At 41.9% G+C, this 6000-nt stretch overlaps 1 long non-coding RNA gene across 4 annotated transcripts; it reads left to right on the top strand.

The window, feature by feature from the left end:
- Nucleotides 1-710: 710 nt before the first annotated feature.
- LOC123119973 (uncharacterized) lies at nt 711-4019 on the top strand. Of its 4 annotated transcripts, XR_006459184.1 has the most exons (5): nt 716-1690; nt 1784-1812; nt 1964-2106; nt 2219-2726; nt 2823-3087. It is a non-coding gene; the product is annotated as an uncharacterized lncRNA (long non-coding RNA). The 4 variants fall into 4 exon arrangements; XR_006459185.1 differs by having other exon boundaries at nt 711-1690; nt 1784-2106; XR_006459186.1 differs by adding an exon at nt 3173-4019 and having other exon boundaries at nt 717-2106; nt 2823-2905.
- The last annotated feature ends 1981 nt before the right edge of the window (nt 4020-6000 follow it).

The raw sequence follows: 6000 nt of genomic DNA, 5'->3' as shown, positions 1-6000 counted from the left end.
AAACCATTGATAGATCGATTTGGATCGGGGTAGGCTAGATCATCCGGTAAACCTACCTTCCGTCTGGCCTGACGAGCTCGAGCCAAAGGCCATGGTGGTGCTGTGGTGACGACGGTGATGGAATTTCGCGTGAGCACCGCGCTAACCCTAGATCAGTAGGGATTGTCGGTGGGGATTGTGGCAGCGATGAACTTCGTGTCTCGTGCCGCGCCCCCTCACCTCTGTTTATATAGCGTGGGTCACAGGGGCCTACCAACCATGGTTTGGTTGGGCGCCCCCGATCAGGGCGTGATGCAAGGGCCTGTTCGACCCGTTGGGCTCGAACGGGAGAGAGATCAACCTAACAGACTCGGCATGCTGCAGGATCTTCTGACCTCGGAGTATAGCGTTGCATATTCCTGAAGCAATTGTGATGCTCTGTTTTGTTAGGATTAAGATGCTTGAACATGTAAGCAGTACACTATCGAGCAATAGAGATCTTTCTCATGCTGACTACATGCTACCATTTGGGCCATACACATTGTTTAGTAACTAATCAAAAAGTGTCAAAGGCTAGCTACCAAAGCAAATCTGAATCTGCTAACTATACTACTACTGCCACAACTAACCAAGGTTGGAGCATGAGAAAGGAGGGGTTGCCAAGTTGAACGCGAAGGACAAGCTTCCAGACGGCGGCGCAGGCAGAAGACATGACGGTGCGGCCATCGGAAGCACTATTCTTCCTACCCTTGTCCTCCGAGAACGACGGGGACAAGGGAGGCGGCGGCGGCACTGTCCAGCAGTGGGGAAGGAGAATGGGGAACGGGAAGAAAGATTGAGTTCGTGTGTTGTGTGTGTGAATAAAAGTATTTCAATGGGCCAAGCACAAAAAACAGTGCAAAATAAATTACAAATTTCTACTATTAAAGAAGAATCGAACGTCGTGATGGTTCAACCTCCCGATGGTTCGACCTCCGCCTCCTATCGATCGACCTCTCCCCCCACCCTTCGTACGCACGATTAAAAAAATCAGGAAAACTATCCCTCACGTGAAAAGAAGAAAAATAATCCATCGCAACAAATATCGGGAGAAAACAACTGCAAAGCGATCGTGCGCACGCACGACATGCACGATAGCAAAAGCCGTCCTCCTCTCCTCTCTCCTCGAGCTACCGTCCTGTGTTCCCCACCGGCGAGACCGCAGGTCCCCGTTCCCTCCTTCGACTCCGCCGTCTAAATCCTAGGGTGTCGCAGCACTGGATCCGTCACAGAACTTCTCGAGACTCTCCTTCCCGCACGATCTCGAGCAGCCGCCGCCGTAACCGTCCCAGCATCTGCGCCCGTTCACCCCCCTGCGAGCCGGGCGGCCGGGCCTCTGCTGCAGCCAAAAGACGCCGGCGACCGAGCAGCTGCCGTCCCTCCTCCCCGCACGCCCAAGTCCTTAACGCGCGCCCTGCCCAAGCTACTCCTCTTCATGCCCCCTATCAGCCGCGATGATGGTGTTCGTCGACCTGCAGCAGTTGCCCGATCATTTGTGTATTCTCTCAGGCGAGCTTCTCTCTCCCCAGTTGATGCCTCTTGTTGCCATTCATTCACCGGTTTGGTGAGCGTGCGGTTTGATGTGTGCGCTTGTGATTTTTTCTTTGCATGAAGCTAGCAACCGTGAATGAATCTGGGATGATGGATTTAGCTTCGTGGAAGATGATTGTAGGTAATCTTTATATATATGAAAAGCTAAAATTTTCTGATCCATTACTGTTCCAATAGCAAGGAAGGGTAACCTTACTCTAATTATGGTCAATAGGTGGACTGTTGAGTTGCCGATGTGTGAATGTGAGTAATTTTTTGCCTATGTGCTTGGTTCATGAACTGATTGGATAATTGTCTTTCCACTGTTATTCCGAACAATTGTTTTAAATCAACGAAATTGCTTTTCTAAGGTAGTTGATATTTATGCAGCTTCAACTTTGTTTTTTGCGAACAGAGATTATAGTTGTTTGTCTAGCTTCAAGGTTTATTTGCTTGTGCTTGATGATAGCATGGATGAGCGGATCCCACGGCGTGGTTCAGACGATGAACCAGGGTACGGTTATCTTGTTGACACTACAAATTCAAGACAGAAAATGTGTATGTATGCATTATTAAATTTGTTCAAGGGTTAGTTTGTACAGTAAGGAATAGTATCTCTGACTTTGTAGCAATCTATAGTAATACATATTTGTATTTTCCGATTTAGCAGGATTCATTGGAGCTCAGTAAAGAGGTACATGCCCAGGAAATGGCAATATTGATCTAGGTTTGCAAAGCGTTGTGTTGAGCTATATGAGGCCTCGTTTCAATGGCTTCTTTAAACCGGCGCCTCTTTTTTCCCTTTGGTGTGTTTTCGAGTCTATTTTTGTCAGTACCTACCCAATATAATTCCTGATATAATTTCCTTTTGTGAGTTGAACTATGTGTTTGCAGGATATTCAGGTTAGGGAGATCGAGAAGCTCCTCTATAAGTTGACAAAGTTATAGCAAAGAAAAATCTGCAGGTGCGCAACTCTTGTAGGAGTTTCCACGATCAAACTCAGCAGTCCTTCAGATCACTGGCTTTCTATACCCCCCTCCTCCGATGGGACACACACAAAATCATTCTAATTGAATGTTTGTTTGAACATTTATGGTCTCCATCATCTCTAACAGTTTTATATCTCGAACAAAAGCGAGAAACCAGAAGTTGTAACCGAAGGCAACATCTATGAAAGGTAGCATAAATGTGGTTGTTTTCTTCAAACCTTACATGGTAACCATTTTTGCCTTGCTCTAATCCTGATTTGTGAATGCATTTTTTGGTTACACAGACCAAAAAGCTCATGGAGAAGGCAGAAAGTCACTTTGGAGGATGAGCTCGAGTGAGCCCTATATTTTGAATAGTGCCAAAAAGGTATTTTTGAATTGTGCCAAAAAGTCATTCATGAAGAAGGATGTTAACAAAACAAAAAAAGTTGCACAGATTGCGAAATAAAAGTTAAGACAATTGAATAAAGATGTAAATTAATACGTACCATGCATGTAACTTTTGCCAACAAATACACAAGAAGTACTCATAACAATCCAATAGTATTGCACTCTAACAGATTTGATGTATGCTTCTTCACTATGAATAATCACACGCTCTTTCAATTCCTGTTTACAAAAATCTTGCAAACAGAGAAAAGCCAGGCTTTCCCAATGAATTTAGGTGTGGACCAACCTCGGACACCAACAACCATGCATGCTCCTGGTATTCTCTTGCTTGGTTTCTTGTCACTGACCATACAAGAGGTCCATCATATATAGTTGAAGTATTTTATCATTATAGAAGAACTATATTTTTCCTGATAAGATTTTAGTGTTTCTTAGTCTGTTTATCATACAAGTGATGCACAACATCATCATCAATATGAGATGCTCAGACCAGCTGCTTTAGGATACGAGGATGTTTAATATAATGTCATTGTCATACCAAGAAGGATTTAGCTGAAGGTTTGTGATTGAGGAGAATGAACCGGTGATATTAACCTAAAGCGAGGGATGGAACACCTCTTTGAAATGCTCTGCAAATGGAAACATACATGAATATGTTGATCCTCATTTTTTTCGGTCTCAGTGGATAACAGTAATATGCAGAGCTGGAGGAAGACACCGTCGTTGCTCTTCATGTGTGCCAGCTGAATGTGAGGACACAGTTGCTCCATTGTTTCAATCCTTTATTTCCATCCGTCGGCTCTACTGGTAGGAACCTTGGTCAAGACAAAATTATGAACCCATGCATGGCAGTGGCAGCAAAACATAGTCCAAATGTCAATAGAAAGGAAGTGGGAGTGTGTAGTGGTAATAAAATGGGAAGGGAGCCACCCCATGTGTTTGTGACAACATAGAATGAAGAGTTTGTCTATATATTTTTGTTCTGTACAAATGAAAGGGTTGGGATTGTAATTGGTGAGTCACTAGGGTGCATGTTGATAGTAAGAGAGCCAGGACTTAAATACAATCTAAGCAAAATTCAGATTATGATTTTATTTATCTTTTCATGGAAATGCTTTTAGTCCGTGGCAACGCACGCGCACTCATCTAGTGAAATGTAATATTCCAAAAAAGGTTTGTCACCATAAAAATGATTCCATTCTAAAAAACATTATCAAAATAAAAAATATTCATGTTTTTTGTACAACAATAAATAAAATTGATTGAAAGACTATTCCATACACAACTACTGTTTCATCGGAGAGGTGAAATAGGTCATGTCGAACATTGTTAGGGTACATTCAAATTTCATGATCCAAACAGAAATACTCAGTGTAACCTTATTTCTGACGTTTGTAAAAGTTGGATTAAAAAAGTGTTCCATAATGGCACGTGGAGCAAGTTATATTTAATATTTCGCCTGGTGTAACGCACGGGCATTTGTACTAGTATTAAAAATATGTCTTAGGATCCCGATTTCCTTCCTTAATTCTTCCATGTCACCTCATGTCCTTCTCAAATTAGATTAGAGAATATCTCTCAGGGTTTCAATTTCTTTCCTTATTTCCTTTTTCTGCCACGTCGTGTCCCTTTTAGTATAGCCCACATCATATATAGAAGATTAATTGCCTCGCTTTCCAGTTAATTAGCCTCATTTTTCTCCTCTATTTTCTGTTATGATCTCCTAGATGCCTTCCTGACACTCAAGAAACACAAAAAATGTATACAAATTAAGTAGATTGGATGTGAGAGAGCGAGGTAAGACTATGTATTATTGTTATGTACTAGTCGACAAGTTTTGGGTTCAAGTCTATTCGCTAATGAGTATTTTTTGCCTCGCACATAAGCTACGTGAGTTGGTTGCAGGCGGAAGAGTGACAGTACAGGCCGTGAGATCCAATCGCCCTATGTGTATATAAATTTATCGGTTGAACCTCGATGCCAAGGATTCAGCTAATCCCGTATGCAGTTTCCTTTGTCTATTGGTATATTACTTGCCTGAGATTCGATCGTCGATATCTTCATACCTAGTTCAATCTCGTTACCGGCAAGTCTCTTTACTCGTTCCATAATACAAGATCCCGTGGTAAGTCCTTAGTCACGTTGATTGCAAGCTCATTGTGATGATGTATTACCGAGTGGGCCCTGAGATATCTCTCCGTCATACAGAGTGACAAATCTCAGTCTTGATCCATGCCAACTCAACAGACACCCTCGAAGATACCTATAGAGCATCTTTATAGTCACTCAGTTACGTTGCGATGTTTGATACACACAAGGTACTCTTTCGATGTCAGTGAGTTGCATGATCTCATGGTCATAGGAACAGATACTTGACATGCAGAAAATGATAGCAATAAACTTGATACGATCATATGCTACGCTTATAGTTTGGGTCTTGTCCATCACATCATTCTCCTAATGATGTGATCCCGTTATCAAATGACAACTTATATCTATGGCTAGGAAACCATAGCCATCTTTGATCAACGAGCTAGCCCGGTAGAGGCTCACTAGGGACATGTTGTTGTCTATGTATCCACACATGTATTTGAGTTTCCCGTCAATACAAGCATAACATGGATAATAAATGATTATCATGAACAAGAAAATATAATAATAATCACTTTATTATTGCCTTTAGGGCATATTTCCAATCCTTCTCAAATTAGATTAGAGAATATCTCCCAAGATTCCAATTTCTTTTCTTATTTCCTTTTTCTGTCACTCATGTCCGGTTTAGTATAGCCCACATCCTATATAGAAGATTAATTGCCTCGCTTTTCCAGTTAATTAGCCTCCCTTTTCTCCTTTGTTTTCTATAATGATTTCCTAGATGCCTTCCTGACACTCAAGAAACACAAAAACGTATATAAATTGAGTAGATTAGATGTGAGAGAGCGAGATGAGACTATGTATTATCTTAATTAATCTTATTTTAACCAACAACACAGGCCAGCTCGAGTAGGTGTACTAGTCGACAGGTTTTGGGTTCGAGTCTATTCGTCAGTGAGTATTTTTTGCCTCGCTAGA

This window comes from Triticum aestivum, chromosome 5D (genome assembly GCF_018294505.1).
Source record: "Triticum aestivum cultivar Chinese Spring chromosome 5D, IWGSC CS RefSeq v2.1, whole genome shotgun sequence".
NCBI lineage: Eukaryota > Viridiplantae > Streptophyta > Magnoliopsida > Poales > Poaceae > Triticum > Triticum aestivum.
Note: the sequence above shows the minus strand (reverse complement) of the source record. Positions and strands in the feature narration are given on the sequence as shown.